The sequence below is a fragment of the Pristiophorus japonicus genome, chromosome 11 (assembly GCF_044704955.1).
Source record: "Pristiophorus japonicus isolate sPriJap1 chromosome 11, sPriJap1.hap1, whole genome shotgun sequence".
NCBI lineage: Eukaryota > Metazoa > Chordata > Chondrichthyes > Pristiophoridae > Pristiophorus > Pristiophorus japonicus.
In genome coordinates, this window is record NC_091987.1 from 106,931,869 (window position 1) to 106,946,422 (window position 14,554).

Here is a 14,554-nt window from a genome sequence, read left to right on the forward strand (position 1 = left end):
TTCTGCAGTCGGAAGGACAAACTGGCCAGAGTGTAGTCCTCTCCTATTTGAGGGTGCCTTTTCGAGTCGGAAACACAACAGATGTCTCCTATCCTCATGAACCTGGGGTGGCGAGGAGGGGCGAGTTTAAACTCACTACTTTTTGAAAATAAAACATGGACAAGAACTTATTTTGTGAACACTGTTGTTGATCTCTGAAAATCAATGCACTGAAAGTCATCAGCATTACTCCAAGTGACACAAATGCTTTAATGTACAGCATCATTTCTGTGCTGTACTTTCTTCAAATGGGTCCTGGGCACTTGTCTTTAATCTGCGTTAGTATATATTGATCCCAATCCCTGTTCCAGGATGTAATGTATTTGTTTCATTGGGTTCTTTGCTTAAGAATTTATAGCAACACATTGCTATTAAGAACTAGTTGGTTTATTAACAATGGTACAGGTGCAGCGTTGAGAATCCAGAGTTCCAGAATTCGGACCGATCGGTGGCAGGGTCGTCCGGAATCTGTAAAATGTTCCGGAATCCGGACCAGGCGACCCTGCCGACCTCGGGTCTCACCTTGCCGGCCCACCCGACTATCTCCTTAGCGGGGCCCGCCCGCCCAACGGCAACCTCCTCGGCAGGGCTCGCCTGCCCGAACACCTCCTCGCCGGGTACCCCCCACCCAACCCCTTTCTGAAATCCGGAAATGCTCGAACCTGGCTCGGATGTTTCTGGATTCGTGACGTCAAAAAGCAAATCGAAAGTCCGGAAACCAGAACGGCCTCGGTCCCGGATTTTAGGCGCTGCACCTGTACTAAACATTACCAGTTCATCCACTAGGCTCCCAACTGCATACCTCATCGTGGATGCCCTAGACCCAACTGACTGGGGTTTTATGGAGTCTTCTGAACATCACCTGATTGGATAAGCCACTCACAATAAAACAGCTCTACCAGCAAAAAACACTTGTGGGAGTTGTGTGCAGACCACAAACAGTAGTGGGTGAGGTTGGGGATGGCATCAAACAGGAAATTAGGGATGCGTGCAATAAAGGTACAGCAGTTATCATGGGTGACTTTAATCTACATATAGATTGGGCTAACCAAACTGGTAGCAATGCAATGGAGGAGGATTTCGGATTTCCTGGAGTGTATAAGGGATGGTTTTCTAGACCAGTATGTCGAGGAACCAACTAGAGAGCTGGCCATCCTAGACTGGGTGTTGTGTAATGAGTGAGGATTAATTAGCAATCCTGTTGTGCGAGGCCTCTTGGGGAAGAGTGACTATAAAATGGTAGAAATTTTCATTAAGATGGAGAGTGACTCAGTTAATTCGGAGACTAGGGTCCTGAACTTAAAGAAAGGTAACTTCGATGGTTTGAGACGTGAATTGGCTAGGATAGACTGGCGAATTATACTTAAAGGGTTGACAGCAGATAGGCAATGGCAGACATTTAAGGATCAGATGGATGAACTTCAACAATTGTACATCCCTGTCTGGCGTAAAAATAAAACGGGGAAGATGGCTCAACCGTGGCTAACAAGGGAAATTAGGGAGTGTTAATTAGGGAGTGGCCAGAAAAAGCAGCAAACCTGAGGACTGAGAGAAATTTAGGATTCAGCAGAGGAGGGCAAAGGATTTAATTCAGAGGGGAAAAGAGAGAATGAGAATAAGCTTGCAGGGAACATAAAATCTGACTGCAAAAGCTTCTTTAGATATGTGAAGAGAAAAAGATTAGTGAAGACAAATGTAGGTCCCTTGCAGTCAGAATCAGGTGAATTTATAATGAGGAGCAAAGAAATGGCAGACCAATTGAACAAGTACTTTGGTTCTGTCTTCACTAAGGAAGACACAAATAACCTTTCGGAAATACTAGGGGACCGAGCGTCTAGTGAGAAGGAGGAACTGAAGGAAATCCTTATTAGTCAGGAAATTGTGTTAGGGAAATTGATGGGATTGAAGGCCGATAAATCCCCAGGACCTGATTGTCTGCATCCCAGAGTACTTAAGGAAGTGGCCATAGAAATAGTGGATGCATTGGTGGTCATTTTCCAACATTCTATAGACTCTGGATCAGTTCCTATGGATTGGAGGGTAGCTAATGTAACCCCATTAAAAAAGGAGGGCGAGAGAAAACAGGGAATTATAGACAATTAGCCGGACATCGGTAGCAGGGAAAATGTTGGAATCAATTATTAAAGATGTAATAGCAGCGCATTTGGAAAGTAGTAACAGGATCGGTCCAAGTCAGCATGGATTTATGAAAGTGAAATCATGCTTGACAAATCTTCTGGAATTTTTTGAGGATGTAACTAAGAGTGGACAAGGGAGAACCAGTGGATGTGACGGATTTGGACTTCAAAAGGCTTTCGACAAGGTCCCACACAAGAGATTAGTGTGCAAAATTAAAGCACATGGTCTTGGGGGTAATGTATTGACGTGGATAGGGAACTGGTTGGCAGACAGGAAGCAAAGAGTAGGAATAAATGGGCCCTTTTCAGAATGGCAGGTAGTCACTAGTGGAGTACTGCAAGGTTCAGTGCTGGAACCCCAGCTATTTACAATATACATTTATGATTTAGATGAAGGAATTGAATGTAATATTCCAAGTTTGCAGATGACACTAAGCTAGGTGGCAGTGTGAGCTGAAGAGGATATTAAGAGGCTGCAGGGTGACTTGGACAGGTTAGGTGAGTGGGCAAATGCATGGCAGATGCAGTAAAATGTAGATAAATGTGAGGTTATCCACTTTGGTGGCAAAAACAGGAAGGCAGATTATCATCTGAATGGTGACAGATTAGGAAAATGGGAGGTGCAACGAGACCTGGGTGTCATGGTTCATCAGTCATTGAAGGTTGGCATGCAGATACAGCAGGTGGTGAAGGCAGCAAATGACATGCTGGCCTTCATAGCGAGAGGATGAGTAGAGGAGCAGGGAGGTCTTAATGCAGTTGTACAGGGCCGTGGTGAGGCCACACCTTGAATATTGTGTACAGTTTTGGTTTCCTAATCTGAGGAAGGACATTCTTACTATTGAGGGAGTGCAGCAAAGGTTCACCAGACTGATACCCAGGATGGCAGGTCAGACATATGAAGACTGGATCGACTAGGCTTATATTCACTGGAATTTAGAAGAATGAGAGGGGATCTCATAGAAACATAACATTCTGACGGGATTGGACAGGTTAGATGCAGGAAGAATGTTCCTGATGTTGGGGAAGTCCAGAACCAGGGGTCACAGTCTAAGGGGTAAGCCATTTAGGATCGAGATGAGGAAAAACTTCACTCAGAGAATTGTGAACCTTGGAATTCTCTACCACAGAAAGTTGTTGAGGCCAGTTTGTTAGATATATTCAAAAGGGAGTTAGATGTGGCCTTTACCGCTAAAGGGATCAAAGGGCATGGAGAGAAAGCAGGAATGGGGTACTGAAGTTGCATGGTCATATTGAATGGTGGTGCAGGTTCGAAGGGCCGAATGGCCTACTCCTGCAACTATTGTCTATGTTTCTATGTTATTCCTACAATTCTGATGTGTATAAATATTTGAAACATATTTAATATGAGCAATTCCAATTTTTATTTTGTAGCCACACTTATTCGTTGGTCTTTTTTTAAAAAAAAGTATTGTTCTTTTTATTAAAAAAAAGATATGTACTTAGAAGAGATCAGGCGATTGCCCACGGGTTGATTTTCTGAGTGATGTGGCCCTGCTGAACCTGGACACTGCCAAGAGTTTTAATGCTGCTGAGCCATTTCTCCATGGTCTCACATGAGATTAATGATTCTTCCTTCTACCTTAATTCTTCAAATTCTGATCTTGTATAGCTTGAGAAATGTTGATGCTGGGAAACAGAAGATATTTTTAATCTCACCCTGTGGAGTACAATAGTCTTTGACCTTGGGAAAGAAACATTCTAGCAGTGACGATGCATATTTCAATTTTTTTTTTGGTGTATATGATTTGTTGACATTGAATCAAATTATGTCTCTGGTTTAATGAATGTATGTTTGAATGCACCATTTTATTGCAATTCCACTTTCATATTACACCATTTCTGATGCCACGAGTACAGATTTCATCGTTACTCATGTGATTCTATTTTGCTCAAGTGAAAACAGAAAATAAATTTCATTTTAGTTTCACTCCGCAATATCAAGACAGGCAGGTGATCTACCAGTATAATGCAGTGTGTAATGTACAGATGAGTTTCTGTTTTTAATGTCAATACATTGTCAGCTGTCTCAGTCACGAGATCAGTAATGCTATTTATTCAGCCAGTACAAGGTGGAGCAACAAAGGTTTTTAAAAAAAAACTATGAGGCAGAATGACCATACTAACACCACACGTGACTGTCTTTCGACTCATTTCCCAGGCAGTATTATAATCCACTTCATCATCATTGGCGCTCTCACAAATGAGGATGACTTGCTTCCATGAGTTCACAGATGTTTCAATAAAGGACCCGATGTTCCAGTCCTGAACTCCAATTGAAGGGTGGAAAATGTCCGTGCATGGATTTTTTTTTAAACGTATGGTGACTGTCACACACCAGCCACCACTTCTGTCTGGAGGATTCCCACTCCCCAACTTCAGAAAAAGCATGTATTGATGGCAGAATCGCATTAGTAATTCCACTAACTCCAATTAAGACATACAACTTTGACATCACTTTTCTATAAAAACTGAAGGAACCTCGGTGAATGTTCAGAGCATTGAAGTTGAAAGGAGGATGACAAATGGCAAGATAAAGTGGTTTGATGACACCAAACATGGATCTTAAAAGCATGTACAAATTAGAGAAGGTCCCAATGAAGGGGGCAAGGATTTCAATAACGTTGAGGCAAAGAATGAAATAAGTAGCCATGATTCCACACGGAGAATACATGGAAGAAAAGGTGCATTTAGGACAGTGTACTTGAAGCATAAGAGTAACAAGAAAGGATGAATATGGAATGACTCCCCACTTAATGAATAGCCTCCAACATCACAATGAATTGTTGCTTCACAAAATATGTGATGGAATGAACAGACCGTCGTGTGGCATTATGAAACCCAGAATATTTACATTAAATATTGCCCACACAAAATAACCCAACTGTCTACTTTTTTCAGAAATAAATACTAGATATAAATACAAAAGCAAAATACTGCAGATGCTTGTAGGATCCATTTCTCCCCCCCCCCCCATGATAAAAATTGGACTATTGAATATAAAAACTCAACTGCATCACAGCTGGCAAAAAGTGCTGGGCAGGAAAGGGTTAATTCTTACATTGCAGGCAAACCATCAGACATCATGAAGGACTAGGATACAGGATATCTCCCATTGACCCATGTGGCAGCAGAAGAGAGACATTCACACCTTCAATGGTTTCCTGCCTGGAAAGATACAGGAACATTCATATCCCTTAAGGGGTTACATGGTTTAAAAAAATGTACCCTGGACTGTGGCTCCAGAAAGGCTGGTATCAGGGTAGGCCGAGACAATGGACCGGACCCGGAGCCATTTGGATATGAATGCTACTAGAAACCAACAATTAAGTTACCTTGGGAAGGTTACTTTGTAAAGGACCTCACCCTACAGACAGGCGGGGGCCAAGGTAACCATGGACAATGACTCTAAATGAGGGACAATTAGCCATCAAGCGTTCACATTTGATGCGGCCATCGTGTTCAATCTGTTCCAAGATTGCAAGTTGGTTTTTGGTTAAAAGACGACCCACTTTCAAAGGCAGAACTCAGAAATAGCAACAGAAGCTAGCCAGTCTTCGGGACACAAGCTGCAACCAAGAAAAGGGCCTACAGTCAACCTCAGAAGACAGCTGAGGAATTAGTGATTATATGCTTTGTTCCAGTCAAATCATAGAAGGGTTTTGTGTGTGGGTTAACTTTATATGGAACAGTCAAATCGCAGACGAGTCTAACTGTGTCAAGTTGTGCCAATGCAAATGATCTTTTGGTAGGGGTTTGTATTCTGGGTTGTTAGTCCCACATAGATCGTAGCCATTTATATTGGGGAGGTAGTTGTGTGTATGTTCAATAAATCCTGATGATATCAAAGAACCATGTAATGGGGGACTAGGCATTTCATAACCCTTATATGCTAGAATCTGAACTAAAAGCAGAGAATGCTGGAAATCTCAGCAGGTCAGGCAGCATCTGTGGAGAGAGAAAGAGAGTTAACGTGTCGGGTCGACGACCCCTTGTCAGAACTGCTGAATTTTTGAAAGAGCACATTCTTAAGCACTGAAAGGGGGAAGCTTCCGTTCTATTTCCGGCACCTCTACTCTCACTCCTTCCCCTCCCTCAACCACGACAGGGTTCCCCATGTCCTCACTTTCACCCCCACCAGCCTCCACATTCAACGGATCATCCTCCACCTCCAGCGTGATCCCACCACCAATCATATCTTCCCCTCCCAGCCCTCCGCGACACCCGGGTCCATTCCACAGTCACCCCCGGCATCCCCTCCCCACGGCACAATCCCGTGCAAGCACAGGAGATGCAACACCTGCCCTTTTACCTCTTCCCTTCCCACTGTCCAGGGCCCCAAATACTCCTTCCAGGTAAAACAGCAATTTACTTGTACTTCTTTCAATTTAGTATACTGTATTCGCGGCTCACGATGTGGTCTCCTCTACATTGGGGAGACCAAGTGTAGATTGGGTGACTGCTTTGCGGAACACCTCCGTTCAGTCCGTCAGTATGACCCCAAGCTTCCGGTCACCTGTCACTTTAATTCTCCACTCCATTCCATTCCCACTCTGATCTCTCCATCCTCGGTCTCCTACACTGTTCCAATGAAGCTCAACGCAAGCTCGAGGAACAGGCACTTTACAGCCTTCTGGATTCAACATAGAGTTCAACAATTTCAGAGCATAACCTCTGGCCATCTTTGGCTCCCTTTCACTCCCCCCATCTTATGTTTTTTTTCTTCTTTCTTTGCTTTGTCTATAATGGCAGCTGGTCATTACTCCGCCATTCACACCCCATCCAGATTAACCTTTTTCTAACTTCTGTCATTACCATTTCAATTTGGTCCATCATCCCTTTTGTCTGTCTAATCTCTCCTGCCTTCCACCCTGTCACAAACCTTCCCTTTTGTTCTTCCCCTCCCCCTTTCATAGTGATTAAGAAAGTGTTCTTTTCAAACATTCGCCAGTTCTGACGAAGGATCGTTGACCCAAAACGTTAACTGTTTTTCTCTCCACAGATGCTGCCTGACCTGCTGAGATTTCCAGCATTCTCTGTTTTTATGCTAGATATAAAAATAGTCTGCCAACATCAGTTCAAAAAATTGTAATATCATTGAAATCAATTTTGGTTTTGTTGCGACAATAAACAATGCTCAAGGAAGTTAATGTCATGATTGAGCAATTCCCAAGGTTACTCATATGTAATTGCCACTGGTGAAACCTGACATCACTCCTGAGTCATTAGAGGACTAAAATTAGGGAAAATATCAGGTGAAAATTCCACACCATCTATTCACTCAAATGCGGCTCAGACCAAGTCACATTTGTAACTTCATGTAGGTGGAATACAATTTCATCAGAGCAAAGTCAGGAATACAGGCAGGTCAAGTGAATACGGATTGTGGGGAGAGCCATCGTGACCATGCGGTCCTGGTTTGACATTTTCAGCATACTACTGCTGGATAACAATTAGAATCAAGAACCCTGGCTGATTTTCTCCCTCACACATCTAGGGTGTAATCCTTAACTCAGTGGTAGCACCATTTTGTAACCAGCTAACTCAATGATGGCAGTGCCCAGCACACAAGTGCAAAAGACAAAGCTGGAGTGTTCGTAACAGTCTTCAGCCAGAAGTGCCGAGTGGATGATCCATCTCTGCCTCCTCCCGAGGTCCCCATCATCACAGATGTCAGTCTTCAGGCAATTTGATTCACTCCATGATAATAATAAAAGGCAAAGTGCACTGGATATAGCAAATGTTTTTTCGACAGCATCCCAGCTGTTGTGCAGAAGACTTGTGCTCCAGAACTAGCTGCGCCTCTAGCCAAGCTGTTCCAGCACAGCTACAATGCTGGCATCTACCCACCAAAGTGGAAAACTGCCCAGGTATGTCCTGTCCACAAAAAGCAGGACAAATCCAATCCAGCTAATTATCATCCCATCAGCCTATTCTCAATAAACAGCAAAGTGATGGAAAGTGTCACCGACAACATTATCAAGCGACACTTACCACTAACCTGCTCACCGATGCTCAGTTTGGGTTCTGCCAGGACCACTTGGCTCCAGATCTCATTACAGCCTTGGTCCTTACATGGACAAAAAGCTGAATTCCAGAGGAGAGGAGAGTGTGACTGCCCTTATCAGGCAGCATTTGATCAAAGTGTGGCACCAAGGAGCTCTAATAAAATTGAAGTCAATGGGAATCAGGAGAAAAACTCTCCACTGGCTGAAGTTAGACCTAGCACAAAGGAAGATGATTGCAGCTGTTGGAGGCCAATCATCTGAGCCCCAGAACATCACTGCAGGAGTTTCTCAGGGCAGTGTCCTTGGCCCAACTATCTTCAGCAGCTTCCTAAGGTCCCTCAATCATAAAAGATCAGAAGTGGGGATGCTCACTGATGACTGCATGGTGTTCAGTTCCATTCACAATTCCTCAGATAATGAAGCATTTTGACCTTGCATGCATCCAGACCTGGACACCATCCAGGCTTGAGTCAATAGGTGGTACATAACATCTGCACCACACACGTGCCAGGCAATGATCATCTCGAACAGCAGATAGTCTAACCACTTCCCCTTAACATTCAATGGCATGAATTCCCCATCAAATCCTGGGGTTACCACTAACCAGGAACTTAAGTGGATCGGCTACATACTATGCCGACAAAAGCAGTTCAGAGGCGAGTGATTCACCCCCCACTCTCTAAAGCCTTTCTACCACCTACAAGGCACAAGTCCAGCATGTGATGGAATACTCTCCACTTGCCTGGATGAGTGCAGCTCCAACACTCAAGAAGCTTGACACCATCCAGGACAAAGCAGCCCACTTGATTGGCACCCCATCCTCCACCTACAACATTCACTCCCTCCACCACCGGCACACCGTGGCTGCAGTCTGTATCATCTACAAGATGCATTGCAGCAACTTTTCAAAGCTTTTGCGATAGCAGCTCCCAAACCCACGGTCTCTACCACCTAGAAGGGCAGCAGACGCATGGGAACGCCATCACCTGCAAGTTCCCCTCCAAGTCACACATCATCCTGACTTGGAAATATATCGCCATTCCTTCATCATCACTGGGTCAAAATCCTGAAACTCCCTAACAGCACTGTGGGAGTACCTTCACCACACGGACTGCAGTGGTTCAAGGCAGCAGCTCACCACCACCTTCTAAAGGGCAATTAGGGATGGACAATAAATGCTGGCCTTGCCAGTGACACTCTCATCTGTGAATGAATAAATACAAATAGAATCAAACTCAGAACCTTCTTAGCCTATACGACTGAGTCACACTTGGCAGTATATTTGCCAATTAAGACACAAGGAACCGAAACTAAATATTTTAAACATTTAATCAATTCATGGAAACTATTCTAACCAGAATCAATTTGCTGCATCCTATTGTCAACAATACTCTCTCCATAAAGGTTTTCATTATAATTACCCAAAAGACCAACAAAGTGCAATATATACAAACATTGATAAAAATTTAAAAACTGGAACACGAATTAGCAAGAGGTAAGAAATTGAGGGTGCAGAGAGTTTAGGGAGCTAATTTAAGAAGACAGGGACAACAACTTGAATTTATATAGTTTATTTAAGGTAAACCATTCAAAGGCACGTTAACAAAATTTGACACCAAGTCACTCAAGGAGATATTAGGACAGCTTGGTCAATGACATAGGTTTTAAGGAGCCTCTTAAAAAGGAGAGAGGGGCAGAGGTTTAGGGAGAGAATTCCAGGGACATTAATCATAGAATGCTACAGCACAGAATCAGGCCACTTTGTCGATCATCTTAGTGATCATAAGAAATAGGAGCAGGAGTAGGCCACCTGGCCCCTAGAGCCTGCTCCACCATTTAATACGATCATGGCTGATCTGATTATGGACTCAGCTCTGCTTCCCCGCCCACCCCTCATAACCTTTTACTCCCTTAAAAATCGCTCAAAAATCTGACTACCTTCCCCTTAAAATATATTCAATGACCCAGCCTCCACTGCTCTCTGGGGCAGAGAATTCCATAGATTTATTTACAATCCTCAGAAAAAATTCATCCATCTCAATTTTAAATGGGCAGCCCCTTATTCTGAGTCTATGTCCCCTAGTTTTAGTTTCCCCATGAGTGGAAATATCCTCTCTGCACCACTTTGTCGAGCCCCCTCAGTATCTTATGTTTCGATAAGATACCCTCTCATTCTTCTGAGCTCCAATGAGTATAGGCCCAACCTACTCAACCTTTCCTCAAGTTAACCCCCTTATCTCCAGAATCAACCTAGTGAACCTTCTCTGAACAGCCTCCAATGCAAGTATATCCTTCCTTAAATACAGAGACCAAACCTGTACACAGTACTCCAGGTGTGGCCTCACCAATACCCTGTACAGTTGCAGCAGGACTTCTCTGCTTTTATACTCCATCCCCCCCCCCACCTTGCAATAAAGGCCAACATTCCATTTGCCTTCCTGATTATGCAGGTACACCAAGTACTCACTTTTTGTGTTTCATGCACAAGGACCCCAGATTCCTCTGTACTGCAGCACTTTCCAATTTTTCTCCATTTAAATTAATTTTTTTCCCTAATTTTTCTGCCAAAATGGATAACCTCACATTTTCACACATTATACTACATCTGCCAATTTTTTTGCCAGCTTACTTAGCCTGTCTATATCCCTTTGCAGATTTTGTGTCCTCCTCACAATTTGCTTTCCCACCTATCTTTCTATCATCAGCAAACTTGGCTACTTTATACTCAGTCCCTTCATCCAAGTCATTAATATAGACTGTAAATAATGCTGGGGTCCATCTCCCTTCCAACTGCACATGAACCACCTAGTCTAATCCAATTCTCTTGATCACTCCCAAAACCCTTTAATATTCCTCTTTTTCAAGAATGATTGAATTTCCTTTTAATGGAATTTTGCATTCTGCTTCAACAACAGTTTTTGGCAGAGAATTCTACATTCTTACAACTGGGTAAATATATTGTTCTCTAATCTCCCCTTCAATCCTTTGTAATTGTCTTAAATTTGTGCCCACTCACCAGTGGAGATAATCTATCACCATATACACCTCATCATACCCATTATAATCTTGAAGACCTCCATTATGTCACTCTTTGCCTTCTCAACCCATGAAAAAAGCCTCAACTTCTGAGGCCTCCCTTCATAACTGGACCCCTTCATTCCAGGTAACTTCCTAATGAATCTATGGTGCACCTTTTCTATTACTTTTATAGCATGCTCCTAATGGGGTTCCCATCACTGCACACAGCACTCCGACTAAGCATAACTGAGGTCTTGTACAGTTAGAACGGCACAGATGGAACAAGCCGCGCACCAGAGTCAGAACAGCAGAGGTTGCGTGCTGGAAAGATTGTAGAGATGGGGTATGGCAAAGCCCATAGAAAGATCTGAAGATCAGGATTTTAATGTCAATACATTGTGGGACAGTACACATTTGGACTTTACAACATAGGCTACCAGTTAATGATTAGAAGCAAGAACCCTGACTGATTTTTTCTTCCCAGCCTAGGATGCTACCCATAGCTCAGTGGTGGCAATTTTGGCTCCAGAGTCACAAGATTGTGGGTTCAAGCCCCACCTCCAGAGACTTGAGCACAATCCACATCAGCAATTCATTGCAGTACAGAGTGCTACATGCACACAGGTGCCATCTCTCAGATGGGACATTAAATCATCTGAGAGACAGTGTCTGCCTTCTCATGTGGCCATAAAGATGCCATAGAATTGAAAGAGCTGTGGAATTCTCTTGTGTCCTGGCCAACAATTATCCCTCAACCAACATCACTAAAAGCAGTTGAGCTGCTCATTTAGCTCATTCATAGCAGTTTGTGGGACCTTGTGGTCTCCAAACTGGTGGCCACATTTCCCTATATTATAAAACAGTGACTACCCGTCCAAACACTGCAAAATGTAAGTACTTCTTCTATAAGGGTTCCACTTAAAACAGACATTTTCAAAGAGGTAGCATGCTACAAAATTAATCAGGAAGGGAACTTTGTCCAGGATGGAAAGCAGAGCAGAAACAATAAAGTGAAGATAGGCAAGTGGGACTAATTGGGCAGCTCTTTCAAAGAGACAGCACAGGCACAACAGGCTGAAAGGTTGTGTTTATCATTGTGACCCCAAACACATGACAGGTCAGTCAGCATCTGTGGAGAGGGAGGCATAGGCAGAATTACTAGCCAGAGAGGAGGGGAATATAGTTACATTGACAGACTGGAGAAGCTGGGATTGTTTTCCTTGACCAAAAGGAGATTTGATTGAGGTGTTTAAAATCAAGAAGGGTTTAGTGTAAATAAAGATAAATTGTTTCCAATGGCTGAAGGGTCGATAACCAGAGGGCAAAGCAGAGGCGACATGAGGAAAAACCTTTTAACGTAGCGAGTAGTTAGGATCTGGAATGTACAGCCTGACAGGGCGGTGGAGGTAGAATCAATAGTGGCCTTCAAAAGGGAATTGGATAAATACTTCGAGAAATAATTGTAGGGATATGGGGAACGAGACTAACGGGGGGGGGGGGGGGGGGGGAGAGAGACTAAATGGATTGCAAGGGCGCAGACCCGATGGGCTGAATGCCCTCCTGTGTTATACACCCTTAGCAGGGGTAAGGAGGGTTATTTAAAACAACTCCCCCGGGACCTGATTGTAAACAGGACTCAGAGAGAGGGAGAGAGACACTGGAGCAGAGCGGTCCCACCGCCTCAGGCCAGTGCCGAGGGCTTTGCTGCTGCTTTGGGCGCCCGGAACAAGTCACACAAAGTGCAGACAGATGCGGGCTCTGGGAGCGCCCGGGGCCTCCCGTGCCCTGCCGTGCCGCGCCGCCAGCAACACAAACCCGGATCGCTCTCTGCCCGCTGACGATCGCTCACCTCACGCTTCCGTCCCTAGCTGGCTGAGCCCTGCCAGCACCTCCTGTCACCAACGCGAAATAATTTATCGCCTGCGCATCCTGACACCTCGGCCCCGCCTCCACGCGCGTCATTTCCGGGCCCCGCCTCCACGCGCGTCATTTCCGGGCCCCGCCCTCTCCTTATGACGTTACCCGCTCCCACACCTTACCGTCCGAACCTGACTGAGATGCCGCGATTGTGACATCGCCCGTTCCAACACCGCCCCCCGATTGTGACATCACCCGTTCCAACACCGCCCCCCGATTGTGACGTCCTCCATGGGAAGCAAAGGGTAATGGTCCATGGGTGTTTTTGTGACTGGAAGGATGTTTCCAGTTGGGTTCCGTTCTAGGTCCTTTTTTTGTGGTATACATCAATGATTGATACTTGAATGTAGGGGGTATAATTAAGGAATTTGCAGATGATACTAAAATAGGCTGTGTAGTTGATAATGAAGAAGAAAGCTGTAGACTGCAGGAAGATATCAGTGGACTGGTCAGGTGGGCAGAACAGTGGCAAACGTGAACTCAATCCAGAGAAGTGTGAGGTAATACATTTGGGGAGGTCTAACAGGGCAAGGGAATACACAATTAATGGTAGGACACTGAGAAGTGTAGAGGAACAAAGGGACCTTGAAGTGCATGTCCACAGATCCCTGCAGATAGCAGGACAGGTAGTTAAGGTGGTTAAGAAGGCATACATAATACTTTATTAGCCGAGACATAGAATATAAGAGCAGGGATGTTATGCTTGAACAGTATGAAACACTTGTTAGGCCACAGCTAGAGTACTGCGTGCAGTTCTGGTCACCACATTACAGGAAAGATGTGATTGTAATAGAGAGGGTACAGAGGAGATTCACGAGAATGTTGCCTGGACTGGAGAATTTTAGCTATGAGGAAAGATTGGATAGGCTGAGTTTGTTTTTTTGGAACAGAGGAGGGGAGACCTGATTGAGGTGTATAAAATTATGAGGGGCCTGGATCAAGTGGATAGGACAGACCTATTTCCCTTAGCAGAGGGGTCAACAACCAGGGGGGCAACGATTTAAAGTAATTGGTAGGAGGTTTAGAGGGGAGTTAAGGGGAAATCTTTTCACGCAGAGTGGGGTGGGAGTTTGGAATTCATTGCCTGAAGGGGTGGTAGATGCAGAAACCCTCACTACATTTAAAAAGTATTTGGATGTGCACTTGGAAGTGTCATAACCTGCAGGGCTACGGACCTAGAGCTGGAAAGTGAGATTAGGCTGGATAGCTCTTTGTCGAACAGTGCGAACACGATGGGCCGAAAAGGCTTCTTTCCATGCTGTAAATTTCTAGGATTTTATTGTGACATCCTCCGTTCCAACACTCCCTTGCTCCCTCATTGGTCCTGTGACACCCAAAACCCGCAGCCTCCCGTTCAAACACTTCAAACCCAGATGTGCTGTGTCACGATCATATGATAAATACAGAAACGAT

General features: G+C 44.4%; 1 protein-coding gene across 2 annotated transcripts in view; it reads right to left on the reverse strand.

Moving 5' to 3' along the window:
• The window catches only part of ttc3 (tetratricopeptide repeat domain 3), a 131,009-nt gene extending 117,824 nt beyond the window's left edge, over nt 1-13,185 (reverse strand). For both annotated transcript variants that reach the window (XM_070893863.1, XM_070893862.1), the window contains exon 1: nt 13,074-13,185. The gene's annotated coding sequence lies outside the window, so the exon portion shown is untranslated. The remainder of the gene's footprint in view (nt 1-13,073) is intronic.
• Between the last annotated feature and the right edge of the window lie 1,369 nt (nt 13,186-14,554).